Genomic DNA, 13,830 nt, shown 5'->3' on the forward strand with positions numbered 1-13,830 from the left:
CCCTGCCCTGAAAAACCTCTCCACCGGCTAATGGTAGTACTTACTAAATTATGGTTGGACAGGAAAGACATCTAAAAGATAGTGAAGCAGAAGTATCACTTTATAAAGAGATATTATGAATCATCTGAGACTGAGTGAAAGACTGAGGGCACAATCCTAACCAGGTCAACTCAGAAGTAAGTCCTAGTTTGTTCAATGGGGCTTACTCTCAGGAAAGTGTTGTTAGGATTGCAGCCTGAGATCTTCTAGTATATTTAGTATGCTGCGGTAGAAACACAAAATGTATCAAAACTGCTGTAATTTCAACTAGTAAATTGAAGTTCAACTAGTAGAACTGCCTAAACCAGCTGTTCTCAAACTGTGGGACGCACCAGAGTGTCATGACCCGAATTTTTGGTGGTTTGCGAAACTGACGGGGCAGATTAGGCTATGTACATCAAGGGTTAAACAAGCTGCTACTTGTGGGGAGCACTGCTGCCTAATCACCATTATAGCCACACCCCTTGGCATTTATAAATCAGACAGCAGCCTCTAGGGCAGGGGTGTCAAACATAAAGCTCGCTGTGTCCCCCCCCCGAAGCAATTTATCAGTTCCCTGTTATAATTGGGCTCTCATCTTGAAATTATGAACAAAATTTGCACAGTTTCTCTTCTGTCATTTGCAGTTAATGGGCTTGTATATAACAAAATGCTTATTTCTGGTCATTGTCTGTTTAATAATGTCCCTTCCTGCTTCATGATGTCACTTGTGCTGACTCAGGGGTGTTGCAAATGTGCTGCAAGGCGCATTTGCACCGATTTTAGAGTCAGAGAGACCAGCGCAAGGAGATGCGCTGGCCTTCCCGTGCCGGATGCAGGCCTGGTGGGGTAGGTTTGTGTTAGGTGAGCTAGGCTGATGCAGGGATATGGGGGGCATGGGGAGGGCAGGGAGGAGGCGTTTCAGGCAGAGGAGGGTGGATGGTGGATGTTCCTGGGGGCAGGTGGGAGCAAGAGGCAGGGTCAGGATCCAGCAGTTATCCTGATTTCATTCCTGGGTGGTGTGGAGTGGCCTGTGGCTGCCCTGTTCTGCTTGGATTTGCACCACTTCCTGAGGTGGTGCAGATCTGAGTAAATCCACTGGGGCCAGTGCAGCGCGACATGGGGTAAGGGGAAAGTTTTCCCCTTGCCTCGGGTTATGCTGATTCTGGCCCCAAACCTGCGCTGGATACAGCGCAGGCCCGCTGGCCTGTCTGTTCCAGCACAAGTTAAGATTGGCCTGCCCCTCATTGCAATCAGCGGACTTAAAAGTGCCTGACTTTCACTGGATCTGTCCACAATAATGCATCATGTATTTTATTAATTCTGCTTTTCTCTGTACCATTTCATGGCAGAAATGATTATAAATCTAAGTGAGCAAAATTTAAGAGAAATAGACCTGGGCATTAATGTGTTTTAATTACTATTAGCAACATTTTGGGGGAATTGGGGAAATGAAACATATAGATGCAGAAGGTATACAAAAATGATTACATCAAGTGCATCATTGTTAACAATGGTAAGTGTGCCTCATACACTTTTACTGCCATCAGTCTTGAATCAGAATGTCTATAGTAATTGGTTACAATGTCATATGGAGTTGGGACACAAGAAGCTTATCTGGATTTCTGTATAGTGCAAGTTCTGTGGCACAGCTGCGTCTTCTTCCTTGGCAGCAAAATTATCTATTAGTGTCAGAATGTGAAAGTTCATTATTCTGGGCAAGGAAACAGAAGAACACCACATTTTATTCACTGTCAGTTCAGGGCATATTTACTTCTTATCACCATTACTACAGACAGGACATATTGCATTACCACAACAATTTTGCAAAGTTTTGCATTCATCATATTTCTCTGTGAAGACACTCTCCTTGGAAGCAGCTTTTGGCATAATAGATAACCCATTGCACTTGCTCTTTCTCTGTTCTTCATTTGAGATATCTACCAGACATTATCCTGCATTGCTGGGTCTCCTGACTTTTTTAACCAATTATTATTAGTAATGCATGTATGCTGTAGGCCAGTGGTTTTCAAACTCTCTAGGAGAATTTGAGCCACTGTAAGTTCTTTTGGGGGTGGGGGGGAGGCAGCACGGGTGGGTGGAAGGCAGCGGCGCAATCCCCCAGGATCGCGCTGCTCAGGGGGCTGCGGGAGCTTGGGAGCACTTACCCAAGCCTCCTGCAGCCTCCCCAGGGTGCAGGGAGCTCAGTGCAAACCTTTGTTAGAGCTCCCTGCAGCAGTGAATGTAAAAGCGGAGCGATCGCGCCCCGCCTCTGCTAAAGCTGCCTCCTCCCTGCCTCCAGGCTGCCCCCTCCCCTTAAGGGGGCAGAGGCCAGGGCCCACAGGCTGGGGCGTCACGATGCCCCAGTTTGAAAAGCCCTGCTATAGGCCAATGCTTCCCAAACTCCTACAAGGGATTTGGGAGCGCTGTAAGTGTGTGTGTGGAAGGGGCTATGGCAGCCGCACAATCACCAGGATTGCATCGCTGCTGGGGATAGAAGTGGGTTTTCTTACTGGCAGCCAGTGTTGGAGTCCTGGAGGCTTTGGGGGATATGTGGAGCCCTGCAGAGGGTTCCCTGAGCCTCCAAACATGTAAAAAAAGAAAAAAGGGCACTTCCGGTTTTCGTTGTAAATAAGAAAAACCCCTCCCATCCCTGGCAGCAGTGAGATCATGGGGATCGTACTGCTGCCTTCCCCCCCTCCCGGCCCCTTAAAGGGGCAGGGATAAGTGCTTCCCTGGTTGGCGGGTTGCAACCACCAGTTTGGGAACCACTACTGTAGGCACAATCCTATCCAGACACTGTGCTGATGTTGCACATGTGATATCTGTCCTTTACTACATTCAGCCAGCAAAGGTGGGGGACAAGGGGAAGCAGTGGAGCCTGAGCCACATCCTGCTAGAACAACCAACCCAGCCACAATGGATGTCCCTGTACCACGTCCTGGAGGTTGTTTGGCAGGTGAGCAGGGGCTTCACCCATGCCTGAGCCAAGAGGTTCATGGATGTCCATGTAACACTATGTAGCAGTGCAGGCTGCACTGGCAGCCATCCTGGTGTCCCACAGATAGGTGTGTGCCCCACACCTGCTGCCCCAGTTCCTGCTGACCCTAGCCCCTCAACTCCTTGCCCTGTCCACATTCCTCCCATACTGCTTTCCTCCCCATTTTGGCCCCTCTGGCTTCACTGGCAGGGTTGTTCTGACATCTGGGCTGTGTTTATGTTACAGTGGTGCTGTGTGTTTTCTTGCCATTGCACCAGCGTCTGCGGTGTGGCAATTGGTGAAGGGCTTATGCACTTGTGGGCTGCTGTTGTGCTTGCATATGTGATGATACACAGGTGTATCTCATTGATGAAATTGTGCCTTAGTACAGAAATGGAGATAAGTACATTACATAGAACTATGCATACAGATGTTAAGTGTGTGTGTGTGTGTGTGTGTGTGTGTGTGTGTGTGTGTAATACTTCATGCATCTGACAGAGTGCCTTCTGGTCCATGAAAGCTTATGACACAATAAATTTGTTAGCTTTGTTGGGGGAAGGGGTCTTCAGAGTAGGCTTTAGGAAGAGCTCCCAGTTTTAAACTCTTGTAACATTAGAGTGCTGGCTGCAATCTGAAGTATAAAGCCAATCACACCCTGATTCATGGTGCACATCCAATCTTGCTTGCCTCTTCTCTTGAATAGGTCTACTGAGATGGGAAAGTGCTGGGCAGATGCTTAGCTGCTGGTCCTGAACCTGTGCTCAGCATTGCTGCTGCTCCTGGAGTCACTGCAATGATGCAGAAGGCCTCAGGTCTGGAAGAGGGGTCCAGTTGGGAGGCACTAGGTCTCTCGAGTTCTTAGGCTCCTCAGATCCTAAGTGTCTTTAGGAGCCAAAAGGTCTGGCACAAAGTCTCTCAAATCTGCAATGGCAAAATAGCTGGTGTAGACTTGAGAAACCCCATTGCATGGCTTGGAGCTTTCCATGGGGGAAGGGACGAAAGTCCCCTTCCCGCAAGGAGACCTCTGGCAGCTTTGGTGGTGCTGCTGGATGCAGTGGTAGCTGTTTTGGCTACCCAGCTTTAGGACTGTGCTGCCCAGTAACCTTGGTCCTGATTAGATTATTCCCCATCCAGATCAAGCCTCTTGTTCTATGATGCCCCCAAATAAGCATATTTCCACTACAACTAAGCAAAAGCTAACTTCGCTTTTTGATACTGATTCTGAGCAGTTACTCAAGAACAAATGAGAGGATAAATCAGATTCATCACCCAGTGTTAATAACTTACTGGTAGTCTGAGCCTTTATCCCTTTTCTAGAGACAAAGTGTACTCTAAACGCTTTGCTCCTTAAATGCATGCTGAGATTGCTATAATATCAAAGGACTGTTCTGAATCTAAGGATCCTACAAACTGCAAGCTGGCAAAAAAGACGTTTTGAGGTCTTCACCATGTCTCTCAAGACCACTGTAACTGGCTCCTATTTTGCTAGCCCCCTTCTCTATGTTAGAACTCAGGTTCAGGGAGATAAGATTAATGAAATATTTCTCGCTGCTGCTCCAAGATGGATGTTAGCTTAGATTCTAACTGGCTGGCAGCTCATGCCATGTCAGTAGGAGAGATAGCTAGCTGGCTGCTCTGGCTGCAGGCCTTACAACATTGATTCTCTTGTCTAGTGCCTACTTGTTATGATTGCCTTTTTCTGGAAAGGGACTGTTCAGAGAAGCCCTGTACTTCTAGAATGAAAAAGAAAGTTCTCCCTTCAGTTCCCCAAAGCCTTCCTTCTCTAGACTGGCTTTGCAAGTCCATGCATCAGCAGTATAATTAGTCTGGGTTTCAGTCAAGGAGCTAAAGATCATGAGAAACAAAGGAACCTTTTTCTAGCAACTACTCAACCTTCAGTCCTTCAACAGAAAGAGACAGATTAGTTCCCTCCCTTCTTCCACAGTGCCCAGTAAGAGAATTGAAAATTGAATAGTTGCTTAAAAAATAGTTGGGTATGTAGACATCATATCCCAAGGCTACCTCATTAAGTTCAAAACAGGAGTGCTTTATGAACTTTTGCTTCTCAAGGAATTTGGCAAAAAGTCTGCTCACAGAGAGAACAATTCAACATCACTTACAGTGCCAGGCTATAGAGCAGGTTCCAGATACTCAGCAAAATATTGGCATCTATACTATACTTTTCGTTGTTCTCAAGAAAATGTTAGAGAGCAAGTCTCATTTGTAACTTAGATCAACTGAACAAATATGTTAGACTTGGACCCTTTTGTGAGGGCATTCTGTCCTCTAAAGACAGATAATCATCCCAGAAATTATATGGCACCCACAGATCTCAAGCATTGACAAATTAAAAACAAACCAATGAGTCCAGATGCAATCCACCTAAGAATTCTGTAGGAACTCCTGATGATTTTCTAACAAAACCTGTCCTTTAAATCAGCCTCCATGGCTGAAAGTTAGCCAATGTAACACTGGTACTTAAACAGGGATCCAGGAAATTTCAAAGGAATTGGAGGCCAGTCTACTTAACATCTGTTCTGGGTAAACTGTTGGAAACTATAATTAAAGATAAAATTATTGAGTATCTAGAACAGGGGTGTCAAACTCGTTTCATACCAAGGGCCAAACAGCATTCATGGTGCCTAATGAGGACCAGAAGTGATGTCATTAGGCAGGAAATGATGTCATTAAACAGGTCATAACAAAAAATAAGCACTTTTTCTCACTTAGGAACTCATTAGCTGCAAAAGACATAAAACACAAATCTTGATATTATTTCAAGATATGAAAGAGCCCAATTTTCATGTGAGCTGTCCTTATAGCAGTAACACCTCAGCACTGCTCAGCAGCTGAGAGCCAGAGGGCTGAATAAAAAGCTTCCAAGGGCCTCATCTGGCCCCCGGTCCTTATGTTTGACACCCCTGATCTAGAAGAATGAGCCTTATTGAAGGTGAATCAGCGTGGTTTCTGCAAAAGTATGTCCTGCCTTGCTAACTTTTTAGAATTATTTGAGAGTATCAGCAGGCATGTGGATAGAGCTAGTCCAGTTGACATTATATACTTGGACTTACAGAAAGCTTTTGGTAAGGTTGTTCCCCAAAGGCCATTGAGTAGAAGTCATGGAAAAAGAGACCAGATTCTTTTATGAATTGGGAACTGGTTAAGGAACAGGAAACCAAGAGTAGGAATAAATGATTACTTTTCACAGTGGAGGAAAGTAAGAAGTGTCATCCCCCCGTCCCCCGGCTTTTTCTTGGAATCAGTACTTTCTAACTTGTTCATAAATGATCTGGAGTTGGGAGTTAATAGTGAGATAGGCAAATTTGCAGATGACACCAAACTATTAAGGGTGATAAAAACCAAAACAGATGGTAAAGAACTTCAAAAGGGCAGCCAGTCTGGGTGGATGGGGGTAACCATGTGCCAGATGTGATTCACTGTTGGTATGTGTACAAAAAAATTGGACAAAAAAAAAAGATGCACAATAGGGCAAAAAAAAAAAATCCCAACTTTGTATACACACTGTTAGTGTCTGAGCTGTCATTGATGTACCAGGAAAGAATTCTTGGGGAAGTGTTGGATAGCTCAGTGAAAATGTTGCTGAAAATGCCACAATGAAAATGCAACCATTATGAAGAAAGTGAATTCCATGCTAGGAGTCATTAGGAACAGGACTGAGAATAAGGGCTCAATCCTAATTCTGTGGAGGGTTGCAAATATGCCATAAAACATGTTTGTGCCTCCTTGGGAGCAAGCTGTGCTAGTGCACAGAGGTGTGTTGGAGCATGGAGGCTGCATCCAGCTTCTGTGGTGGCTTGCGCCAGGTTGCCTCCGCTGAGCTCAACCAATGCAGAGGTCTGGGAGGGGCGGGGAGAAGGCAGGGAGGAGGTGGGAGGGAGGTGTTCTGGAGCAGCAGAGGGTGGGTGGAAGGCGCTCCATGAGGCGAGCAGGGACGCGGGGCTGGGACCTGGCTGTTATGCTTGTTCCCAACCCGAGCAGTGCAGAGCGGCTTGAAGCCACTCTGTTCTCTGCAGACTTATGCCACCTCCTGAGGCGGTGCAAGTCCGAGGAGACCCATTGGGGCCATGGTGGCTTACCTGGGGCTAAGGAGAAGAATATCTAGAACAGGGGTAAATACTTGCGCTGGGTACAGTGCAGGCTTCTTGGCCTGCCTGTTCCAGCGCATGATAGGATTGCGCTGTAAGGCTGCTAATTAGTCCCCCGCACTAAGCAGCAAGTTGAACAGGGTGATCTCCAAGGTTGCTTCCAACTCTTAACATTATTTGATTCTGTGCTATAATGCACTTATGGAGCACCCAAATTTGAATTACTGTGTATAGTTCTGGTTGCTACACATCAACTAGAATATTGTAGAAGGAAAAAATGCAAAAGAGGACAAAATTTTCAGAGGACGGGAACACTGTCCTTACCAAAAGAAAAAGGCTATTGTGAAGAAAAGAAAAAAAATTACTATATGCTGGTTTCCATCTTGCTAGGTCTGACCCCATGTTATGTGTCTGAGAAGCTGCGTATGTGTGCTGTAGGCACTTATCAGAGGTTTTCAGACTGGCCATTTGAAATACTCCTGATATCATATTTTTAGGGTTAAGAACTGGGATAGCTTAATTAGGTTTGAATGCTTTGATTATACCAAAAACAGTGGTAGTATTCCATTTGCTATTTAAGGATGGCAGCATAGTTTGTATGAAAATATTATTAGATTTCCCCCTTTTTAGTATACCTTCTGGAAAACAGCATATTTTTTAAACAGGTGGGTCCTCGTCATTTGCTGTTTGCGATCTGTGGATTTGACTCAACGCAGATCACAAGCCCACATTGGAGGACCTCAGACATGTGACCTCCGGTTGCATCTAGGACGTATTCTGAGGCAGAGGGAGGGCATGCATGGCCTCCCTGCACCTCAGAAGTGCAGAAGCTAGAAGTGCCTTTCAGAAAGCTGACAGGCATTTCTGGTTTTTGCTAAACTGGAAGTGCCTTTCAGAAGACTCTAGCAGGTCTTCTGAGGCACGGGGAGGTTGTGTGCAGCCTCCCCATGCCTCAGAACATCTCTGGACATGAGCAGAAGGCAACTCCGGTTGCGTCCAGAGGTCCGACTGCGAAGTTCTTTATCCATTGATACTGAGGACATCCTGTACACGTATTGTTATTTGAACTCAGGGAAAGCTAGGAGCACAGTTCACTGTAAAGTCTCGTGTATGAGCTCTATTGAATGGAATATAAGCCGGTATCTTCTAGGTATGGATTCAACACTAAGAGTAGCCCAATCCTATACAGCTGACTGTAGCTCTGTGTGACAGCAGAAGGCACTTCCACTGTTGAAAATAACTACTGACAGTGTGTGCAGCGCTCAGTCAGCAATCATTTTGGGAGTGCTGCTGCAAAAGGCAGTGGTGCTCTTTATCTGTGGCGAGATCTGTCTGTGGCCACTGGAGCAGATAAGGCTGAGGGAGCAGGGAGGGGGAAAATATGGGGGGAGGGGAAAGGAACGGGGAGGGGGAGGCTGTGGGAAAGAGTGGATCCCTTGGTGATAGCCCACACCAGGTCCTATCTTCACTTTTTGCAGCCTCCCTGCCGCTTTCTTCTCCTCAGACTTGTGCCAGCTTCAGAGCTGTTGCAGGTCCAAAGAGACCCATTGCAAAGCAGGAGGCTTCTGGAGAGGTAAGGGGATTTAAATCTTCTTTCCCTTCTGAAGCCTTCAGATCTGTACTCCAAGGTGAACACAGCATGTTCCTTTTCAGTGTGGCTGCAGCAGTGGGGGAGGGGGAGGATAGGATTAGACTAAGTACATCATTCTGAAAAATCAGCTAATAAATACAGAGCCACAGAAGTGTGGGGTAAAATATATTTTCCCAATGAATATAGACAAATTCTAACTTTTGTTCACTAAAGATTTGTTTTAATGGTATTTACTAAACACAGGAGACCATTGATTTCAGTACGTTGTTCATTTGTAAAGTCAATTGTAAGGCCTTTAGGAAAGCATTAACTTGCATTATCATTAATAGAACTGCTACACAGTAACCAATGTTAGCATTGAACTAAGAGCTGTGAGCTCCTTGTTAATTGTGCCACAACTACACCAGATATCTTTGTTCTCTTTGAAAAACTCCATCATTATTTTCCCTTCCAAAGTATTCCCCCCCCCCCATATTTGCTATTTTGAATCATAGTTTTGCATGGCATTTGATATCTGTGGTTAAAAAAATCTATTTGTAGAAAGTATTAATTAATTCCTGTTTCCTAGTTGGAGCCCTGTATATGACAGCTCACTGCGAAACAGTGGTATATAAAGTATTTTTAGAAACTAAATAATATATTTTATCTTTAGCAGTGGGATAATGGTTATAATTTTTTTTAAAGATTATATTCGAATTTGTTGACTGAATATTTTTTTATAATACTGAAATATTGTTCATCATTTTACTTTCATACTTGCACTGAAGGTTGCCTTCATGCTTATTGAGATGTTCACAATTTGTGACCCACTAAAGTGAATGCAGCATACCAACCATGTATGGTAACCTAACTGAAATTCATGTTTTTGTTGCCTGGCTAAGAAGCTGTAAGGGTAGGGTTTTTATATAATTGGTAATTTTGATCTTCTAAAAGTGTGCATCATCCTGTTCTTGGACATTTTCTCTAGGAACACAAGGAGCATTCAACTCACTGAAGGGGTGAGTTCTGTTCACAGAGGGAGCTTCCTGGGAGTGGAAGCACTAGTTTTGATGCTATTCTTTGTAACCAAGTAATTAAAATGCAATTAACATGCAGGGAGGGGGGCAGAATGGTGATGACTCTGTGTGTGTGTGTGTGTGAGAATCAGGCCCAGGAGAGGACAGGATTGGTGGTAGCAGTGCACACTGTATCCTAACCCCTTCCTGGGTCAGATTTGTTGTCATGAGGCAATGTGGAATTATGCTGGCTATTTAGTAGGCATATATCTGAGTTGTCCCATTGCAGCAACTGCGACTTATCCTGGAGCAAGGGAATGAATGTCCCCTTACCTCAAGAAGCCCATCAGCATTGCAGCTTTCCCCATAGGATACATCAGAGCCCTCACTAGTACCAACTGCATCGGTGTGGGGCTGGTTGGATAGGATTGGGCTGCCCATTTCTCTTCCTCCCATCATTCTCTATTTATATCATTCTCCCTCTGAAACTTGTCTCTTTCTCTGCCTCTTGGAAGGCATTTTATAAAGAAGGGGGTAGGTGGGTTCCTAAATTCCCAAGTGTAGGGTTATCAGATTCAAAGGGGGGAACAGAGTGTCTATACCTTTAACTGTTGTATAGAAGAGGGAATTTTGCAGGTGCAGCTCAACACAGAAGGGTTTAAAAAGCTGCATCTGCCAAAATTCCCTTTTACAATTCCCTCTATACAATGGTTAAGGTATAAAGGTTAAAGGCACTCTGTCCCCCTTTGTATCTGGTAACCCTAAGTGTAAACTTAATGGGGGTGAATGATATATATTACATATTCAAAATCATTCACTGTGGTTTTGTTGTCCTGTACTTCTTAATTCACCATTTGGTGCCCAGTTTAAGGTAAACATTGAAAATTATTGTGGATTCATTTCCATATTGTATTATTTAGCACACATATTTCACCTCTGCAATAGTATTCGTATCAAGGTGATTAAAGGACAGGGTGTTTTTTGGTTTTGTGCGTGTGTGTGTCTTTACTCCTTAATTGCATGTATGGGTATAGGGTGGATTTTAATCCTCATTAGTGACTATGAGCCAGAGGCTTACATAAGAACATAAGAACATAAGAACAGCCCCACTGGATCAGGCCATAGGCCCATCTAGTCCAGCTTCCTGTATCTCACAGCGGCCCACCAAATGCCCCAGGGAGCACACCAGATAACAAGAGACCTCATCCTGGTGCTCTCCCCTACATCTGGCATTCTGACTTAACCCATTCCTAAAATCAGGAGGTTGCGCATACACATCATGGCTTGTACCCCATAATGGATTTTTCCTCCAGAAACTCGTCCAATCCCCTTTTAAAGGCGTCTAGGCTAGACGCCAGCACCACATCCTGTGGCAAGGAGTTCCACAGACCGACCACGCGCTGAGTAAAGAAATATTTTCTTTTGTCTGTCCTAACCCGCCCAACACTCAATTTTAGTGGATGTCCCCTGGTTCTGGTATTATGTGAGAGTGTAAAGAGCATCTCCCTATCCACTCTGTCCATCCCCTGCATAATTTTGTATGTCTCAATCATGCCCCCCCTCAAGCGTCTCTTTTCTAGGCTGAAGAGGCCCAAACGCCGTAGCCTTTCCTCATAAGGAAGGTGCCCCAGCCCCGTAATCATCTTAGTTGCTCTCTTTTGCACCTTTTCCATTTCCACTATGTCTTTTTTGAGATGCGGCGACCAGAACTGGACACAATACTCCAGGTGTGGCCTTACCATAGGCTTCTTTCAGACTCACTGATGTCAAGAGCAAGGACATTACCATTTACGTTCCCTCCCTGACGGTTTTTAGGCAAAAACTCCAAATGTAACTTTTTTGCCTTAATTTTTAACAGATTTTGATATACGTCAAAGAAATTGATTTGTGGCTTAATTTTGTACTGATTTTATATAAGAGTTAATGGTCACGAGAATCCTTGTCATAAGGATGAGTGACATATAATTTTTTTTATTTTATTTAAATAAATTAATACATAAGAATGTGATCATGTATATGTGAAATCTGTCTATTACTTAAGTAAATGTTTTTAAAGGGCACTGAGGTGACTTGAGATAAACTAGTCTCATAGGCCAGTGGTTCTCAAACTTTGAGGGAGAACCACTCCTGCAGAATGGAAGTGCTTTGCGCCCACTTTCTCCAAACGTTCCAAACCTCAGGGAGCACTGTGGAGGGCAGCACAGGCCTCCCTGCACCTCCTGCAGCCTGCTGCAGCCCTGTCTTCATAAAGTAAGTCACAAGCACCCCCACTCGCCCCCCCCATATGGGTGCAATCCTGGAGATCACTTCCCTGCCTCTCCCCTTCCCCCCCCTTAAAGGGATGAAGAACCTTTACACAAACTGGTGGGTCACAACCCACCATTTTGAGAACCATTAATAGGCTATTAATTAAGAATTCATAATCATGAATTTTTATCACTTTTTAAAGGTCTGTTTACTTTTCATGAGCATACTGAACTGTCTGAGCCATTAAGAAAGTATCCATAGACCTTAACTTGGGCAAAATATTTTCTAATAAAACCACTGTGAATATAACACAGGCCTACAATATAGAGGGTCAGAAAAGATTTTCCCAAACTTTATGGTAGTTTGATATGAGTTTGGGGTGCCGATTCCAAAAATGGCATCCATTTTGCCCTATCACATCTAGTTTTGGAGATATAGTATAGCCTCATTAGTGAATGGTTCAAGCAGCTTCCTCATGAGGAAGACATGGTGTAGGCTTCCTCATGAGGAAGCCGCTTGAACCATTCACTAAAGAGGCTATGCTGTGTCTCCAAAACTAGATGTGATAGGGCAAAACGGATGCCATTTTTGGAATCAGCACCCCAAATATACCCAAGAATTGATGTAACTTTTTTTGTAGACACTGGCAGAGAAAGATAGGATTGTGCTGTTAGGGCCCAATTCTATCCAACTTTCCACTAAGGGCCCTTAATTCTATCCAACTTTCCCCAAGGGCCCAATTCTATCCAATTTTCCACAATATGGAAATATTTTTGTTCCACAATATTCCACAATATTTTTGTTCCACAGTAATATTCAGTTTCACAATTCTATCCAACTTTCCACAGGGGCCCAATTCTATCCACCACAGGATGGGCCCTAACATGTCCCATCAGCACGGCTGCACCGGCACTGGAAAATTGGATAGAATTGGGCCCTTAAACAGAATAATTAGTTGAAACAGAATTGAAACAGAATAATTAGTTTGTCTGTGATGTTGGCAAGATCTCTTAGAGTAAGCATGATTCATGTTCTATGATTTTAGGGCTAGTTTTTCCATTTTTCACCAATTTAATTTCATGCTTTGCCAAAATTCACAGAAATATAATACAATAGAACAGTGAAATGCACTGGTGATTCTTAGGTATGGCCATATTGTATCTTTGTATCCAGCCATTCTTGAGCAGTAACTCAGAATCCTTGCACAAGTTCTCATCATGTTTCAGAGAAAGTGCTGCAGGATGATGTAGAGTGCTATATCATTTGGGAGAATTAGGGGCAAAGTTGCTGTGAATGTCTTTTTTTGAGAATGAGCAGAAAAAGTAAGAGTAAATAGGCTCCAGTCCAGATCTCTTAGAATAGCCTTCTTGCAGGTTGCTGAACCATGATTACCCTGGGAAAAGAAGTCATTAAATTATTACAGAAGTATTTGTGTTCAGAGGCATTCAACCATGTCCAGGTATTGAGTGCCTCATGAACCCTGTCAATTCAGCATCATATATATTTTCATTTTCCCCCATGAAGAATATTCATGTAGAATAGCTTTCCTTTTTGGCTTTATTCCATTAGAATAAGAATAGTCCTAATTTGACACAAATATGATGTGACGCTCTTTTGTATGTTAAGGAAAAAAGATGGTTTCATTTCATTTGTCAAAGCTTCACTTTGTGTAATTTAATATAATTGAATAATGGCAGGAAAACACTTGATGTATCTGGTTAAAAGTCATGCAGATGGGATAGGGCTGGAGCTCAGGGGTAGAGCTCCTGTTTCGCATGCAAGAAGTTCTATATTCAATCCCTGGCATCTCCAGGTAGGGTTGGGAAAAGCTGCCCTCTGAAACAGTGGAGAGCTTATGGCAGAATGGACCAATGCTGGGACTCAGTTTCAGGC

General features: G+C 44.0%; 1 protein-coding gene across 4 annotated transcripts in view; it reads left to right on the forward strand.

Annotated features, from left to right (window-relative positions):
- SLC44A5 (solute carrier family 44 member 5) overlaps positions 1-13,830 on the forward strand; it is a 219,231-nt gene that overhangs the window by 23,092 nt on the left and 182,309 nt on the right. The gene's annotated exons all lie outside the window — the stretch shown is intronic.

The sequence above is a fragment of the Tiliqua scincoides genome, chromosome 4 (genome assembly GCF_035046505.1).
Source record: "Tiliqua scincoides isolate rTilSci1 chromosome 4, rTilSci1.hap2, whole genome shotgun sequence".
NCBI lineage: Eukaryota > Metazoa > Chordata > Lepidosauria > Squamata > Scincidae > Tiliqua > Tiliqua scincoides.